This window comes from Nelumbo nucifera, chromosome 2 (genome assembly GCF_055504915.1).
Source record: "Nelumbo nucifera cultivar China Antique chromosome 2, China Antique-T2T, whole genome shotgun sequence".
In the NCBI taxonomy this organism is placed as follows: domain Eukaryota; kingdom Viridiplantae; phylum Streptophyta; class Magnoliopsida; order Proteales; family Nelumbonaceae; genus Nelumbo; species Nelumbo nucifera.
The window spans coordinates 66,125,060-66,144,081 of record NC_142650.1 but is presented as its reverse complement, the minus strand read 5'-3'; the positions used below and the strand labels follow the sequence as shown (position 1 = coordinate 66,144,081).

Sequence of the window (19,022 nt, the reverse complement as noted above, 5' to 3'; positions counted from 1 at the left end):
AACATTATGAAACTTACAAACATAAGCATATCTTTAATATTATATATTCATCATTTTAAACAAGAATGTGTTGAAAAAAAAATGAGAACTATTGTGATTAATGATGGAAATAGTTTAAATACCAAAAATAAAAAAAAAACTCATCCATAACCTGTTGACTTGGTCAAAAAAGTTATCAGTTTCACCAATATACACCATGCTTCCAAAAAGGTGAATCCTTTTCACCTTGAACCACAAGAAAATATTGATTTATCCAATGATCTGGCTAATTGAACCACTGAATTACTTGATTCAGTTAGGTCATGGATCAAATACTCATTATTTTTTTATCTTTTTTATTTTTTAAGCATTTTCATCATTAATAATATAATACTTTTACTTTCTTACACTATTTTTTACTTTAATATGATGAATATATATTATTAGGAATATGTTTTAATATGATGAATCACTAACATTATCCACCATAAAATTCAGTTACAATCATGGAGGATAAAGCTTTTGATATTCCGTCTCTTCGTATAGGTTAATAGTCTTGATTGTGTTTTGATTGATTATTATTTTATGTTTTTTGAGTCTTGCATTGAGTTGGGATGAGAGGGTAAGGTTGTGTGTTCTATTGTTGGGTTTTAGGGCAAGATGGTCTATGTCCTCCCCTGTTTTGATTCACCTCCCATTTTTAATAATGATTAATAAAATTTTCAGGTGGCCCCCCTCCACTTGGAATATATTTAGGGGTATTAAAAAAAAAAAAAGAAGATAAAGTTTTTGATGTATGAATACTAGGTATGCATATGTGCAAGTATTACTCATATATGATGTATGGCTTCTGGATTTAACTTTTATGACCACAACCCAAGATAAATATCTGCTTCATTATAATATAAATAGATTAGGTAGCTTAGATCCAGTAGAACATCCTCTTTTTAGAATAAATCTAGGCTGTATTTGGTTGCAATGCAAATAAAATTTATGCTGATATAAAATCATGATAGTGCAAATAATTTGAGTGTAAATTTTAACTTATTTTTATTTTAAATTTTAGTTTATTTTGTTTGATTGCAGTACAAATGAATGAGGCAAATTAAGATATGAAGAAAAATAAATTAAAATCAAATACAAAATTAAATAAGAATTTGCATTTTTTATGTTTGCACTTTCTTACATTTATACTAGTACAAATAAAATTTCACTACAAACAAACAGGGGAGGACATCCTCTCCACAAATAAAACTTCGATGGCTTCAGGTTCAGCGATGCAAGGGCATCCTCTCCACACCCGTCAAGTCCGTCCACCCGCTGCAAAGGCGTCCCTTGCTGGTGCTATTCGAGGCACCGAACCCTTGGCTGCCCATAATCACGGCACTCATCCCTAACCTCTCGACCTCCAAGCAAAGCCGTTCCTTCATATCATGGTCCTTGACGATATAAAGCTTAAAAGGAATCCGTGCTTCTATCAGGGGCTGAGCTAGATCGGTGACCTTGGTGGTGGTGAAGGCGTCGAAGTCATCTTCGAACTTCTGTTGGGACTTGATGGTGCGCAATCCGGCTAGTTCTACCTGTCAATGATCTTGCCTCTGAACGGAGCTACAGGGAGCCTGAAACAGAGAAGAAGGGGAAGCTCCGGGAGGAACCCGGTATGAATGCTTCGAAGCTCAAGTTAGAATTATTAGGCAAGATAAAACCAGATGGCGCAAAGTTCACGTACCTTGTTCTTGGGGGTAGGGAGCCTTTTATAGCCACCTCGTGCACTCACTCCTAAGCTTTTGTCAGGTCGGGTACGATTACCTCTGGTCTCCTGCCAGTTCGAGTGTCATCCCCTCTGCTGGACAGAACCGCCACTGCTCCCTTTTGTCGGAGCCGTCTCTGCGACTGGCGATGACGGTAACAGGTGGTGGTGGTAGGTGACCGTTGAGGTGCGACTGTCAAGCGTTAGATCCCAAGTCAGTCAGGTGCGCCGCCCTTGGATACGGACCTCCTCGGTGTCAGGTATGGTATGTTTGTTCAGTTCGGCGTCTCGGAGACGAAGTGCTGGAGTGGCGAATGAGGTGGTCTGGAGTTCGGATAGGGGAGTGTCCCGAATTGCCATGAGGCGGGCCAGTTCGGGTCACTGCCTTGTGTGGCTCGGGGCCTAAGGGAGAGTCCGGGCTCCTCGTAGGGAGGTTGGGTTCCTCGTAGGGAGTTCGAGCTCTTAGTAGGGAGGTCGGGCTCCTCGTAGGGAGTTCAGGCTCCTAGTAGGGAGATCGGGCTCCTCGTAGGGAGTTCAGACTCCTAGTAGGGAGTTCGGACTGCTGGTTTCTTCCCTTTGGTGCTTGCACCCTGGGTGCACTGTTGTGCCGAATCTTCCTTCATCAATTGCCCCCCACTCCTCGTGCTAAGGGTCTTGCCTTGGCGCGGGGAGTTCGCAAGGTAGCAGGTGGATTTGTCCTGTACTTTGAATCTCGGTTGACTGATAGCGTGAGGTGCGTTGTCAGGGTTAGTTTCTTTGAGCGCCCAGAAGATGGAAGACGCGCTGACCTGCCTATAAATGCTACCAGACGTGATAGCAGGCGTCCTTTCAAATTTTGAAAACGTGCCGCTACCGCTTTTAATGTGAGGAGACGTGCGTTGTCGTTTTGTCAGTTTCAGAAAGACGTGTGTCGACGCTCTGTCATTTTCAGAAAGACGTGCACCGGCGCTCTGTCAGTTTCAAAAAGACGTGCACCAATCACGTCTCGGTCTCAGGGGATGTGCGATCAGTGCGACTGCGGGCCGTTGGATTGGCTTTGATCTGTGCCATTGCTTCTTGGTCACTGTGAGCATAAATAGTGGGGGACCCCAGTCGCTTTCACTTCTGTGCTGCCTCTTGAGCTCGCGTCCAAGTTTTAGCTCGCGCCTAGGCTTTCAGTTCGCGTTTCCAGGTTTTCGCTTGTTCAAGTTCCCGGTCTTGTTGAAGCTTTTTTCCGGGTGAGTACCTCCCTGGAATCCACCTTCTTTCCTCGATGTCTAGCTCGGAATGCTCAGACGGTCCTTCAAGTGGGTCAGATGCAGGTTCTACGAACCGAGTCGCATCCCCTGATAGTCCTAACGAGCCGGAGGTAGAGCTCGAGGAAGAGTTCGAACCCGTAGGTTGAGTCGCCTCGGGTAGTTTGGCGTCCACCTCTTGTCGGGGTCGGACGTTAGACAAGTTTGGCCCCTCAACCATGACGCCTGAGGGACTCCAATCCCTTATTACCTATTACAATTTGCCTGGGGAGTACGCTTATTTTATACCTTCGGGTAGCTTTCCTTGGGAACACGGTCCTGATGAGATCGTGATATTCCGTGAGCAGCTCGCTGCGGGGTTGTGACTGCCTTTTCATCCCCTCTTTGTCGAGGTTTTGAATCACTTCGGCGTTACAGTCGGCCAGCTTCACCTGAACTCCATTCGTAATTTGGTGGGGACAATCTCCCTATTTAGCGAACAGGGCTTTCCTTTAGACTTGGAGATCTTCTCTTCCATCTTCATGCTTAAGAAGCAAGCGGGTCTCCTCCCCGGGCGTAGGCGGGCGTATTACCTGTCTCCTCGCCCGGGTTTTAAGCTTTTACATGATCTTCCTAACAAGGTCCCGACGTGGAAGCGGGACTACTTTGGGGTGCGAAGTGTGCTGGGGTGACCGTTTCAGATCGGGTGGGGAATGGCCGCCCCTGACTCCAGTGTTATGCTTGGCAGAGGCCAAGCTCATTGTGGCCGGCCTGAGTTCGGGTAGGTTCGCTACTTGGAGGTTCTATTTTGCTCTGTCTGGCTTTTTTCTGATGCTGGACTCTTTTTTGCAGGTGTGATGGACTCAGGAGGGACTCGTGGTGGGCGCTTGTTTCAAGGCATGAAGAGGAGGAAGCGAGTTGCCAAGCGAACTCGCGCCGAGCTGCCCTAGGATGCGGAGCCCGAGGTACCGGACTACCCATTGCGGGATCTGCCCAGGGAGCCCGAGATGGCTCCTCCAATGCAAGAAGCGGCAGGGGGCTCGTATGCTGAGACTACTTACACGGGGGCTCCCACCTACTCTGGTGCTCCTGCTTACTCTGGGTCTGCTCATACGCGAGCTGGGCCCTCGGGCTCGGGGGCCCCAGGGGAATTCAAGAGTGTGCTGTCGCTGACCTACGCTCTTCAGAAGAGTAAGGAGGCCATCTTCCCCAAGGAGGTCGCGGCGTGGACTGAGTTAGACTTTTTATCGAGCTCTTCTGCTTTTATCCTTCTTGCCGCGCTGTTACTCACTTGTTCTTTTTGGTAGGTGAACTCTTCTATTCACGCCTTGGCGGCCCAGGTGGAAAGGAGCTCGAGGCAGGCGCGAGCTGCTGAGACGACTTCCCGAGTTGCTGAGGTGGCTTCCCGAGTTGCTGAGGCGGCTTCCCGAGCTGCTGAGGCGGCTGCTCGTGCTGCAGTGGCCAGGCAGGTGAGGTCTCAGAGAGATGCCGAGGCCATGGGAGTCGTAGTGAAGCACATGGCGGACCTGAGGCTGGATTTGCAGCATCAGGTCGAATACCTTCAGGAGGACATTAGGGAGAGGACGCAGATCTTTTCTCAAGGTATTGAAGATGCCAAGAAAAAGGCTGTCGATGAGTACATTGCCTCGCCAAGCTTTGACGCCCTAATGGTGGATTCGTACCGAAGGGGTTTCAAGCTAAGCCGGTGGATGATCCGGAATACGTACCCCGTATTCCGAGGGCGAGGCAGGGCCTTCGGGTATCGTTGAAGTGCCTTTTGATAATGAAGAAGTAGCTCCGGGCTTGTAATTTTTTTTTTTGTTTTTTGAAATGTACTACCTTACTTTGAAATGGAATGACTTTTCTTTTGGTTAAGTGTTGGTTGTTCTTTCTCCTGAACTAAACGTATTTGCCGAACTGACCATATGTCCGTCTGTTTCCTGCCTGGGTTACTGCATTCGCGCGGCCTGTTTTGGTGGTGATTTTATCCACTTTGCTTGGTGGTCTATAGATAGTATCGCCTTAGGTTGACGCTGTTCCATGCTCTACCCTCTAAGGTTTCGAGCTCGTATACCCCCCCGAGTGCTTTCTTTACTCTGTAGGGTCCTTCCCAATTTGGTTTGAGTTTGCCCACACCGGGTTTGGGTACCATGATCTTACGGAGAACCAGGTCGCCGACGCGGAAGCTCCTCTTCTTTACTCTGGCGTTATAGTATCGAGCTACTTTTTGCTGGTAGGCCGCTGTTCGGATGTGCGCGAGGTCTCTTACCTCATCCAGTAGGTTGAGGTTGGTGCGTAACTCCTCTCCGTTTGTCTGGTCGTCATATGCTTCTAGTCGCAGTGTGGGTATTTCGATTTCCGTCGGGATTACCGCTTCGGTGCCGTAGGTGAGGTTAAAGGGGGTCTCTCCCGTGGCGGTTTTTTCTGTAGTTCGGTGAGCCCACAGGACACTTGGTAGCTCGTCCGCCCACAACCCTTTAGCTCGGTCTAGTCGTGCTTTCAGTCCGCGGAGGATGGCTCTGTTCATTACTTTTGTCTGACCGTTTGCCTGCGAGTGTGTGATTGACATGAAGTTCTGACGAATTCCCATATTTTGGCACCATTCTTGGAACTTGATATCCTCGAACTGTTTGCCGTTGTCGGAGATCAATACCCGATGTAGCCCGAAGCGACATACTATGTTCTTCCAAAAGAAGTTCCGTATGTTTCGGGCTGTAACTGTTGCCAGAGGTTCGGCTTCTATCCACTTTGTGAAGTAATCTACTGCCACAACTAGGAACTTTCTCCCACCTGTTGCTAGCGGGAATGGCCCCAGAAGGTCGATGCCCCATTGTGCAAAGGGCCATGGACTGGTGAGGTACTTGAGGTCGGCAGCAGAATGATGGTGGATATTGGCATGCTTCTGACACTTGTCACATTTTCTAACGAGCTCGACGGCTTCTGCCTTCATCGTTGGCCAGTAGTATCCTTGTCGAAGTGCCTTTTGGGTGAGGGCTCTGCCCCCCAGGTGTCTGCCGCACAGACCTTCATGAGTGTCGCGGAGTACGAGCTCGGCTTCGGCAGGTCGCAAGCAACGCAGGTAGGGGAGCGGTAGGATCGTCAGTACAACCGTTCGTCTATTATGACGTATTTGGCTGCCCGGCGCTCCACCCTCTTGGCTGCATTGCGGTCCGTAGGGAGGGTTCCATCTAGCAGGAAGCTCGCGAGTGGGTCGATCCAGCTCGGCTCTGCTTCAAGGACGGGAGCGACCTCTTCTGCCCCATCGAGAATGCTGGGCCGAGGTAAGTCCTCTATGTACACGGTTCTCATGGCATTGTGACTCGTGCTGGCTAACCGGGATAGATCATCGGCCTCAGTGTTCTCTGACCTTGGGATTTGCCTGATGAAGTGTGACTGGAAGTTGAGCAGAGCCTCCTTTACTTTTGCCAAGTATGCAATCATAGTGAGCTCACGTGCTTCTTACTCGCCTGTAACCTGGTTGACCACGAGCTGGGAATCACTGCAGATAACTACGTGCTTTGCTCCGACCTTGTGCGCTAGGTTCAGCCCGACAATCAGTGCCTCATACTCCGCCTCATTGTTGGATGCCGCAAACTCAAAGCGTAGTGCGTATTCCAATTTCGTTCCGCTCGGGCCGTGTAGCACTATTCCAGCCCCGCTGCCCTGCTGGTTCGAGGAGCCATCTACGTGAAGGATCCAAGGCTCCTCATCCCAGTTCGCATTTGGCCTAACCAGGAGAGATGCTACACTGGCTGCTACTTCACGGGGTTCAGACTCTATTGGCTTGGGAGCTCCGAGCTCGCCTGAACTGGGGATCTCGGGCTCGACCGGCTCAGGGGCTTCGAGGCTAAATGTGCACTCAGCAATAAAATCTGCCAAGGCTTGGGCCTTAATAGCAGTTCTTGGCTTGTATTGGAGGTCGTACTCGCTGAGTTTGATGGCCCACTTCGTCAGTCGACCAGAAACCTTGGGCTTGAGTAAAACTTGCCTCAGAGGTTTGTCAGTCAGGACGATGATGGTGCGAGCCTGGAAGTACGGGCGGAGTTTCCGAGCTGCTATCACTAGTGCGTATGCTAGCTTTTCTATCTGTGGGTACCTTGTCTCTGCTCCCTGCAAAATTTTACTAACATAATAGATGGGTCGTTGGACCCGGTCTACTTCTTTTATTAGTACCGAACTGACCACCTCGTCGCTTGCCGAGAGGTACAGTTCTAAGACCTCACCATCCTCGGGCCGGGCTAAGGTTGGCACACTAGTGAGATAGCTTTTTAGCTCATCGAACGCGAGCTGGCAGTCTCGGGTCCACTCGAACCCTTTGCCTTTGACTGCTTTGAAGAAGGGCAGGCAGCGGTCTGCTGATTTGGACATGAAGCGGCTTAGAGCGGCTATGCGGCCGTTTAGCCTCTGAACTTCTTTTACTTTCCGGGGTGGTCTCATATCTAGGATGGCTTTTATCTTGTCCGGGTTGGCCTCAATACTATGCCGGTTGACAATGTACCCTAGGAACTTGCCCGAGGTGACACCGAAGACACATTTGTTAGGGTTCAATTTCATGCTAAATTGACGCAGGATTTGGAAGAGAGAATCTAAGTCTTGTATTAATTCCTGTGAAAACTGCATCTTGACGACCATGTCGTCTACATAACATTCTATCTTCGTGCCAATCAAGGGCTGAAACAGCCTATTTACAAGTCTTTGGAAGGTTGCCCCGACATTTTTTAATCCGAAGGGCATGACCTTGTAGCAGTACAGGCCGAACTCGGTTATGAAGCTGGTTTTTTCCACATCGGACTGGTCCATCCTGATTTGGTTGTAGCCCGAGTAGGCGTCCAGGAAGCTTAGCAACTCATGTCCCAAGGTCGCGTCCACTAGGCGGTCAATTCTAGGGAGGGGGAAGCAATCTTTTGGGCAAGCTCGGTTCAGGTCGGTGTAGTCGACGCACATGCGCCACTTGCCGTTTGCCTTTTTCACCAGCACTGGGTTGGCTACCCAGCTCGGGTAATGGACTTCCCTTATGAAATCTGTTGCGATGAGCTTTTCGACCTCCTCGTCGACCGCCCTCCAGCGCTCTGGGGCTAAGTTACGTTTCTTCTGTCTAACGGGTCTGACTACAGGGTCAGTATTAAGTTTGTGAGTTATCAGGCTGGGGTTAATACCGGGCATGTCGGCCACGGACCAAGAAAAAATATCTAAATTTTGAAGTAAAAAACTCACTAGTTTGGCTCGTAGTGGTTCCTCGACGGAAACACCGATCTGTAGTGTGTGAGCTGGGTCTGTAGCCAAAGTTAGGACTGCGACTGTTTCCTCTATGGGCGAAGCTCGTTCCTCGCCTTGCTCCGTAGGTAGCTACAGTTCAAGGTCGTTGGCCACCTTGGTTTTTCCCTTCAGGGCAGCAACATAACACTTGCGGGACTCGAGTTGGTCGCCCCGCGCTACCCCCACGCCGAAGTCTGTAGGGAACTTCATTGCCAAATAGTATGTGGAGACCACTGCCCGCAGGATATGCGTAATTGGCCGCCCTATTATGGCATTGTATGGGAAGGGGGTCGCGACCACTAGGAAATCATGGTTGAGTCTGACCGCACAAGGCCATGTGCCGACTTCCACAGGTACTGTTATTTTTCCGAGGGGCCTGACTTCCTCTCTGCTGAAACCCACCAGAGGAGTGTTCGCGGGCTTCAGCTCGCTCCTCTGTAACTGTAGTTGGTCAAATGCTGACTTGAAGAGGATGTCCGCCGAGCTGCCCGAATCTACGAGTACGCGCCTGACCTCGAAGTCGCTGATCCTTAGTTTAATGACAAGCGCGTCATCATGGGGGTAGTGGACCCCTCGTGCATCGTCTTCCGTGAAGAAGATCGACTCTTCAGTCTTTGGTCTTTTTGGGGGGTTTTGTTCCTCTTGGGCCGCTTCGCGAACTGATGTCCGGGCCGCTGTCGAAGTACACCCTGCTACCACCGAACCTCCCACAATTACATGGATGGTTCCCCGAACTGGCCTCTCTTTCAGAGGCTGTCGCTACAACGGTTCGGCTGGTCTGCTGCTAGATTCGGGGGCATCCTTTCCGTGCTCCCCTTGCCGACCTGCCTTATTGTTATTATTATCATGCTGTATGAAATTCCTTAAGTATCCGCGACGGATGAGTCCCTCTATCTCGTCCCGGAGATTATTACACTGTTTGGTACTATGACCGTGGTCTCTATGGAAACTACAGTACAAATTTTTATTTCTCTCGTTCGGATTTCACTTTAGGCAAGGTGGCCACTTTACGTATGGGGCGTCCTTGATCGTCATTAAGATCTCGGTCCGCCTCGTGTTTAACGGCATGTAATCCATCCGAACTGCTAAGAGAGCTCGGAACGACTGGTTCGGCTTCGGCTCTTGGGCCGGGTTTTTTCTGTTGACTGGGTTGGAGGGCTCGCCTTCCCTCTTTCTTTTCTCGTTCCCGCTTTCGGTTCGTTGGTTGATTTCTTCATCTGTTCTCATGAACTTATCCGCGAGCTTGAGGAATTCGACCACGGTTGCGGGCTGGTTAGCTACCATGTGCCATTTGAACTCTTTGTGCGTTACTCCTCTCTTGGCCGCCACGAGCTGCACCGCGGCATCTAACCGCGGTATCTGTAAGCACGCTTCATTGAACCGCTTGATGTAGCCCCGGATGGATTCTCCTTCTCTCTGGACTACTCCAAAGATGCTTTCCTCTGTTCTGAGGCACCGCTTGCTAGTGACAAAGTGTGCGGTGAAGACCTGCACGAACTGGGCCCAGCATCTTATCAACCCGGGGGCCAGGTTCCTGTACCAAGTGCGGGCTACCCCCCTGAAAGTGGTGGTGAAGGCCACGCACATGCACGATTCACTGGCCCTGGCGAGGTGCATTTGGGACTGAAAAGCGTCAACGTGGTCGTTGGGGTCGAAGGACCCATCATACTTGTCCAAAGGTGGGAGCTTGAAATCTATGGGCAAGGGGACCGTGACGAGTTCTGATGCGAGGGGAAAAGGAACTGAGAGAATCGGGGCAGCTCTTACCTCGTCCGAGCTCGTCTCTTCCTTACCTCTGAGCTCGGGCAGGACACGGGTGGCAGTTCGGCGACTTCATCGGTGCCTTCGTTGTTGAGTGGGCCTGGTACTGGCGCTGCTGGCCTCTGTGTTGCCAAGCTCGATGGGCCCGAAATGCTGGTAGTCTACTGCCAGGGCGCCGAGTCGGTTTTCCGTAAGCGGGAACTCGGGCCTGGAGCGCCGAGGTGCCCACCTTGCGGGCGAGGTTCCTGACCCGCCTGTGAGCTGCGAGGTGGGGGTGATTTTTCTCTCTCTTTGACCTGGGGACGAGGCCTGGCTGTTAGGGGGGTTCTGGGGCCGGGAGGCTTTTCCCTGGTGGGGGCATCCATCCTGTGGGGAGGCCTTAACCGGCCTCGGAGCAGGGTGCCGAGGTGGAAGTAGTGGTTGGTTCAGCGGCAGTTGGGGGAACTGTTGTTGATAGTGATACTGGGAGATGTTGTGCAGTATTTGGTGCTGCTGGAGCTGGTGTTGCTGGAACTGTTGCATTTGTGCTTGCATTGCCCGCATGCATTGCATCAGGTCATCCAACCGGTTTTGGCTGGTTGCCAGGGGGACGACAGTTGGTTCAGTAAATGTTGTCTTGATAGGGGGAGGAAAGGGGATGCTCATGGCAGGAAGGTTTACGGGCGCCACTGCTTGTGGCACATTCAAGCTGGGGATCCCATCCACCGAAAAGGGGATGGTGAACTGTCCGATGCACACCACAGGGACTTGAAGTTGTTCCCCGGTGGTGTTTGTCTCCGTGCCACGTCCGGCGTTGTTGGAAGAAGCCATGAGTGTTGGGGTTTTTGAAGAAAAGAGGTTATGAGAGTTTAGAGGGAGGCTTTTAGAAGCGTTCCCACAGACGGTGCCAATTGATGGTGCACAATCCGGCTAGTCTTAGCTATCAACGACCTTGCCTCTGAACGGAGCTACAGGGAGCCTGAAACAGAGAAGATGGGGAAGCTCCGGGGGGAACCCGATATGAATGCTCCGAAGCTCAAGTTAGAATTCTTAGGCAAGACAAAACCAGATGGCGCAAAGTTCACGTACCTTGTTCTTGGGGGTAGGGAGCCTTTTATAGCCACCTCGTGCACTCACTCCTAAGCTTCTGTCAGGTCGGGTACGATTACCTCTGGTCTCTTGCCAGTTCGAGTGTCATCCCCTCTGCTGGACAGAACCGCCACTGCTCCCTTTTGTCGGAGCCGTCTCTGCGACTGGCGATGACGGTGGCAGGTGGTGGTGGTAGGTGACCGTTGAGGTGCGGCTGTCAAGCGTCAGATCCCAAGTCACTCAGGTGCACCACCCTTGGATACGAACCTCCTCGGTGTAAGGTATGGTATGTTTGTTCAGTTCGGCGTCTCGGAGGCGAAGTGCTGGAGTGGCGAACGAGGTGGTCTTGAGTTCGGATAGGGGAGTGTCCCAAACTGCCATGAGGCGGGCCAGTTCGGGTCACTGCCTTGTGTGGCTCGGGGCCTAAGGGAGAGTTCGGGCTCCTTGTAGGGAGGTCGGGCTCTTAGTAGGGAGGTCGGGCTCCTCGTAGGGAGTTCAGGCTCCTAGTAGGGAGATCGGGCTCCTCGTAGGGAGTTCAGGCTCCTAGTAGGGAGTTTGGACTGCTGATTTCTTCCCTTTGGTGCTTGCACCCTGGGTGCGCTGTTGTGCCGAGCTATTTGCCTTTGCCACGTGTTGAGTGATTACGAGGTCGGGCCAAATCTTCCTTCATTAGGACTCCTCGTCGGTGTCGACGGATAGGTCAATGGAGCCCCGGTCAGCACCATAAAGAACGCCGGTGGTCCGAATGTGCAGTAGGATCACGGCGTCACCTGGGCGGAGGTAGTTCTGGACGGCCCATTACACAGTGAAGGCACTCTTGTCTATGAGATCTACTGCGATCGCGATCTTACGATGGGCCCCAGAGGTGGGTGCTCATTCCAACCGAGGGGAGCAGAAAGCGTGGGGAAGAAGGCTGGATAGTAAGTGCCGGACGGTCGGATTCCGGCTGGGTTTTGTTGTGGAAGCATGCCGATAAGTATAACAGAGGGAGAGAGAGAGAATCATCGTACCGGGATTTTCTTACTACTTTCCTTTTATCTCTTTTCTCTTTCTTCTTTTTCTAGTGTGTTTCTTGTTTCTCTTGCTGTTGATTTTCTGCGTGTATAAGTGTGTATAAGTATAACAGGGAGAAAGAGGGGGGATGATGATGATATAGAACAGAGAGCGGGGGAAAGAGAAAGCGGCGGAGAGGATTATTTGGGGAACTAACGAACTTTGACGGGTTTCCTACTTCCTTCTTCGACGAGAAAGAATGCTGCTCTGGCCGCGTGAGGAACAGATGCTATACAATATTTTGGATCTTTCCAAATGACCATACTACCCTATTCTCTCTTCTGCTGTAAAATAATCACTTTCCTAATGAACTCTGAAAGATGATTAAGCAATCTATCTATCTATGTATATATAATGCATAATTATTAATTTATAATATATAAATAATATAAAAATATATTATAATATAATATATATATATATATATATAATATAGGAATATATCTATATCGGTCAATTCGGTTAACGATTTTTTATATTGGTTAACCAAAATCAAACCAATACCTTTGGTTTTTTAAAAACATTGAATCGAAACTGAATTGATCAGTTCGGTTAACCGATTTGTCAATTCGGTTTCAGTCGGTTTTTTCGGTCAGTTTGATTTTAGTCGGTTTTTTTATTTTATTTTTCTCTTCCCTACTTTTGGCCAATGGAGGATGGTTTGTTTTTGTGAATGTTAGGGTGATGACGATGATATGTGAAGGGGAATGGAGGAGGGAGAGAAAGAAGAAAGAGAGAAGGATAAAGAAGGGGAAAGAGAATATTGAGAGAAACAATAGTTGTTGTAATGGTTCACGCGGTGATGGTCATAGTTAAAGGGGGAATGGAGAAGGGGAAGAGAAATGAGCAAGTGAGAGAAGAATAAGGAAGGGGAGAGAGAGAAACGCTGGTGTTCTTACAGCCAATGATAGTTCTGATAGTAGTGGCTCCGGTTTGAGTGATGAGTGTTGGGTTGAAGACTTCAGGAAAAAGAGAAGTAGGGAAAGAAAACAAAGCAGAGGGATTAAAAGTTTAAAAGTTTTGGAGTTCTAGACTCCTGTAACGATGATATTGAAATGTTTTGTGATTAATAAGGGGAACAATGTGGAATTTTGTCATTGGTGGTTGTAAAAATTTTTCTACAAGCATTGATGATCATGAATTGCTCAGCATGGACGGAGTGATGGAGGGGGAGGCCAAGGAACTCAAGATTGATGCCGAGGAAGATTCGACCATTAAATCCTAATCTGGCCACTCCAGCAAAGTAATTCAAAATGGTAGTCCATGATAGAGTTAAAAATAAAACATGTAATGCACTCCATGCTATCCGTTAAGTATGCACATCCAATCAAATGAGTAATAGAAGTATACATAGCACCCAAGTTACTCATCAAAGCACACCAAAAGGTTAATACTACAAGTTAGAGCCAAGTTTTGTCGTTTCCTGATATGGAACGAGAGGGGCAACAAAAGTATATAGATCATCCATCCATTAAAAGAAGTTATTTTATTTTTTCATATGGGATTTTCTCCCAGGTCTGCCGGCACCGATCTGTGGTAGTACCTAGTGTTCTTTTTTCGGATTTTTAGAGGGGGAAAGTTGGTCAATGGAATTTTGGTTTTCATTGATCAAAAATTTTATGTTCTTTTTTTAAATTTACGTGGACATCAGAGAGTTTATTTTTCTGGGTATTACTTACCCGGGTAGGTGACACCCATCTCCTAGGTGGGTATAACTTTCCCACTTAGGGGGAAAGTTGCCAATACTTGAATGGGACAAAAATGCCTGTTTTAATAATAGTTTTGTATGGCTAAAATGGTCATTGTCTTATTTGCATGAGAAATAAAAGAACATGGGTAAATGCACTTTCCCGAGTAAGTGTTTCCCAAGAAAAACTTACTCAGGTAACTGCATTTACCCAAATAAGTAACTTACCGAAAAATGAATGGGGCCTTAGAGGAGAGACTTTGCAGATAAAATGAAGAAAAGAACTAGAGATGATTATTTAAACAAAACTAATGAGATTAGATGAATATTAAAGAGGTGTCAATGGAATAGCTACAGTAAAATTTCAGGAAACAATTATAAGTACCCATGAATGGGAGGGGGCTAAACATACCTCAGGCAACTTGATGAATAGGAGCTCTCTCTCTCTTTGATGGACGACCTAACTCAGTACAAGGTGGAGGTGAATCAATTCCAATATGACGACAGAAATGAAAGGACATTTTGTATGAGGTTGTTGTAAAGGCCCACTCTAGGACCACCAGAAATTTTTGTCAATGCTCGGGGATGCCCCAACTCCCCTCTCCATCCCAGGTTAGCAATGGACCAGTTAAATAGTTATTGGGCTCTATGTGTTAGGGCTTGTTCATTTGCTTTGAGGTTTGTCATTTGAAAGTTGAATAATTACACTAAGAGGAATATTGGTATTGGTGAACTTTTCGTTCCTCTGAACTCTGAATGTACTTTAAATGCAGGGAGTGTTGTTTTGAATTCTGAATTCTGAAAATTATCAAATATCCATTTTGACCCTACGTATGAGAGTTTTTGTTTGTCTTTTTGGGGGTATCATTGGAAAACAAAAAGTTGTGTGATTGTACTTTAAGAGGAAATGAACAACCATTTTTCTCTTAAAGTTAAAAGATTATTCTTAAGAGATAAGAGTTGACTCAAAAGGTGCTGAGTTGAATCCCATTCCATTCTAAGGATTCTTGTGGTTCCGAAGGATCCAACTATAGGAGAACCAATAACGAAGAGCTTTTTCCCCCTTTCCGCTCGACTCTTTAGTCTTAAGAATGAGTGATTGCCCTTCTCTGACGAGGAAAGGAACAGGCCCTCAGTATGTAAGAACAACAAATTCCTAAAAAGATGCAAAAAGTAAATGGACTTAGAAAAAATGCGGAAACCATATTAGACAAACAAGTTTTATCATCCTGAATTGGCAGATAATTAATAACCATCTATGCTTTTAGTTTTTTTTTTTTTTAATTGTAAAAAAATGTTTACACATTTGACATGTCGCATGGTCTTATTATTGAGCCATCTCCAACTTTAAACTTTAGAGTTCATTCTCCAACTTATTGGTATTTTAAACTTTAAAAGGCTCTCTCTTGTATCCCTTCTTTAACAAGTATGAATAAATTGAGTTATTTATCCCAAAAATGAGATATCACAGAGTTAATGTAAATTGTTGAAGTTCGATTTTTAATTGAAAATTATATTAACTTTTTCCTTTATTTTTAATCTCCCATCTATTCAATAAAGAATTATTCATAATTGTTTCCTTTATACTTAAGGCATTGGGGGTGTACAGTAACCCCCTTGCTTTCGACACGTATCCTCTAAGAAGGTTTCCTTCCCACTCCACTTCAGATCCGGTGCGTTTTTGACACGTCAATCAGTATTCAACCGATTGAAACTTTTTAACTGGCGAGGTTGTCTTCCGTTGTTGCGACGGAGGGTGAGAGAGAGTAGCGCGACTCGTTCAGGTCCAAGGGGGATTGCTTGATGCTCCTGTTTTGATAACTTCTCAGTTTTCTTCCATAAGGTGAACTTCTATACCTAAGTGAACTTCATTGCCTGCATCATCTTTTCTATACAGGTAAGTGCTTGGTTCTAAGAATGTGTTCTCCTTCAACGTTTTTGAACAGAATCCAAGTTCATTGACTCTGTTCTCCTTGAACGTGGGGATTAGTTGTGCGTGATTCAAAGGACGATACGCACTCCTTATGGTTGTTTTGAAGGTTTTAGAGAGAGAGAGAGAGAGAGAGGGAGGAGATGCACTCCACTACTCAACTCCTCTTACCGGCTGTGATCAGCGACCCATGTATATATATCATGGGGGAAACCCATGATATTATTTTTTAAGTCAATTAATATTATTATTTTTTCTTCCTTTGTGTATCGATTGCACTAAAAATATCATCAAATGGGGGAAAACCAGCCTATTTTAGCCACCCAACGAGCTCTGCTATGCCGCTGTTGTTGTCGCTCTGTTGAGCGAATGACTTGTTCTTTTCCGGGTCAAGAAGGTGACCCTAAACGGGTCATGTATGACCCAATAACTTCCATTTGTTTGTTAAGCCCAATAATTTAATGACGAGGCTCAACTCAATAACTCAAATTTGTTTGTTGGGCCTAAAATTTAATGATTTTAATTTAATGACGAGGGTTAGCCCAAAAACCCACAACCTAATAACTTAAATTAGATTTCGTTTAAAACAATTTCACTTAACTTACATGGTCAGCCAACTAACTAGTTAACGTAAATTAATTAAATTAGAGATTTTCTTAACTTAGTTATTGTACTAATTTATAATAAATTTAATAAAGTTAGATTAATAAGTAAATCCCATAAGTTAGTTAATTAATTATCTTAGATTGTCAATTATTTAAATTAGATTTGAACAAACTAAAATTAACTTATAATTATTTTTAAATTTTATTAATAAAACAACAATTATTGATTTTAGAATTAATTTTTTAAGTCCATTTAAAAATAAAATAATAATTAATAACTTTATAAAATTTAATTTATAATTGAATATTATAAATTATTAATAGTTAATTTATAATCATTTGTAACTATCAAATTTAATTATTAATGTATATTAAATTTGTTAAATCCATTTACAATTGCTAATTTAGAATTAAATATCGATAATTTAAAACCCATTTAAATTTGATCAAATTTAATTTTTTAAATTTCTAAAATTGTTTTTTAAAATTTATTAATACAACAACAATTGTTTATTTTATAATTAAATGTAAAGTCATTCAAAATTAACAAAAAAAAAATACAAAATAATAAAAAAATGTTAATTAGGATGACTTGATCTGAGATGGGGAGTGAAGTCCCCACCCCAAGCCAACCTTGGAATATCAAAATTTGAAGACAGTTCTATGTAATGACAACATGCCATTATAAATATTGGATAAATATCAAATTTTTCATGTCATATTGGTTATTTTTATGTTAGTTAAGTGTTAAATCAATTTATATTAATGATTTTTTTTCTTTCTTATAAGTAAATCTTTTATCCTAAAGCAAGCTTTTAATTAAAAAAAAAAAGAAATTTTGAGGATTTGAACCCCTTGATGAAAAACCCTTCATCCATTGAAAATTGTTGATGGAAGTTCATTTTTCTCCTCGATAAAGGTCGGGGACAAGGATGGGAAGAATATGGTCTCCACTAGAAACCTGTCTATTACTATTCCTAATTAGTAGTAATTAACTAATAAGTTTTCTAAACAAAACTTTGATATAAATGAAGACAATCTACTTAATGTAAATTATATAAGCCACCTCTGTAGCTTGACCAACCGCCCCTCTAATTTGACCTATTTAAGTAACTTAAGTAGATTATTTATACGCTTATTTAGTTAAATAATAATAAGTTGCTAATATATTTATTTTGGAATTTTTTCAACAGTTGTTTAAATTAGTTAGGATTTTATAAAGTGTACGAAAGGAAGTAGCACACGTGAGTAATGAGGGATCTTGAAGACAAGGAAAACTGATCATCGAAAACATCATCATGAAACACATGGTGAAATCCTAATAGCGCACCTAATAATTGACAGCGGATCCAATATCCCTTTTCCCGATACGGTGCAAATACCCTTATCTCCTACCTTTTAGGATCTCGAGGTCTCTCCCATAAATAGAAATCCTCCTCATACTGAAATTCATCATCCAATCCTTTGCATTTGTCACCTAGCACTCCCGAGTACACTCATTCTCCAATTCCCCCATTTTCAATCCTTGATCCAGAAAACTCATTCCCTACCCACAAGCCTCTCTGTCTTTCAAAGAGACCATTCCCTAACTACGCCTTATCCCTCCTACACAAAGTATTTCTTGGAGATTGTGTATTACTATTTAGATGATTTACTAATTAGGTAAAATTAGAGGTGTAAATCGGGTTGTACCACTTGCGACCCAGCACGAATTTGGACTAGCCTGGCACGACGGCACGCAGGCCATGCTAGGCACGACACGGTCATGCGGGCAGTGTTGAGCCTATCTATATACACTATATTATGTATTTATATATAATATATATACTATATGATATATTATATATACTATATAATATATTAATAAAATAAATAATTGTTTTCAATTTTATGATACTATTTTATTTAATTATTGTATATATAAACAATTGTATGCATCAAAATTCATATAAAATAAAAATTTTAATTTTTTTTCAATTTTTTAAATAAGTCTTTCATAGCTTTGGCCCAGTCGATGGCCCAGCTTGGCCCATGGACCAGCCCAGCCTACATGTCACGGGCCTATATGGGTTCGGGCCAACCCCCAAAATATCACAAAAAAAAAAAGCACGGCACGACCCGTTTTAAATCTCTAGTTAAAATGAATATTGCATATTTGTTAGGTTGTTTATTGGGTTCATCTTCAAGTAGCTCTGGTTCTATGTAATTTGGTCAAAAAGCCTTCTATAGTTTGTGTTGTATGCTACATAGTGGCTATTAATTTGGTAGCTTAACGTTCTGTTGTTTAATAACACTTTCCCTTTGTGGTGCACCTAATCCTATATTAACCTTTTGCTGCAGTAAATGTTGATTCAATTGATGTTGCCAAAAGTATCACTGGGTTGAATCCTGAAACCATATTAGACCGACAAGTTTTATCATCTTGAATTGGCTGATAATTAATAACCATTTATGCTTTTGTTTTTTTTTTTAATTGTAAAAAAATGTTGCATGGTATTATTATTGAACCATCTCCAACTTTATTGGTAACAAGTATGAATAATTGAATTATTTATCCCAAAGAATGAGGTAGCACAGAATTAGTGAAAATTGCTTAAGTTCGATTTTTAATTGAAAATTATATGAATTTTTCCTTCATTTTTAATCTCCTAATTATTCAATAAAGAATTATTTAAAGTTGTTTCCTTACCTTCCCATTTACTCGTGCTCAGCAAGTGCC

At 44.6% G+C, this 19,022-nt stretch overlaps 1 long non-coding RNA gene and 1 pseudogene across 1 annotated transcript; one reads left to right on the top strand and one right to left on the bottom strand.

Moving 5' to 3' along the window:
- Nucleotides 1–1,211: 1,211 nt before the first annotated feature.
- On the bottom strand, nt 1,212–12,344 carry LOC104601499 (universal stress protein PHOS32-like; annotated as a pseudogene).
- A 346-nt stretch (nt 12,345–12,690) lies between these two features.
- Nucleotides 12,691–15,958, top strand: LOC148802293 (uncharacterized). The gene is made up of 2 exons (XR_016083102.1): nt 12,691–15,611; nt 15,715–15,958. It is a non-coding gene; the product is annotated as an uncharacterized LOC148802293 (long non-coding RNA).
- Nucleotides 15,959–19,022: the final 3,064 nt, after the last annotated feature.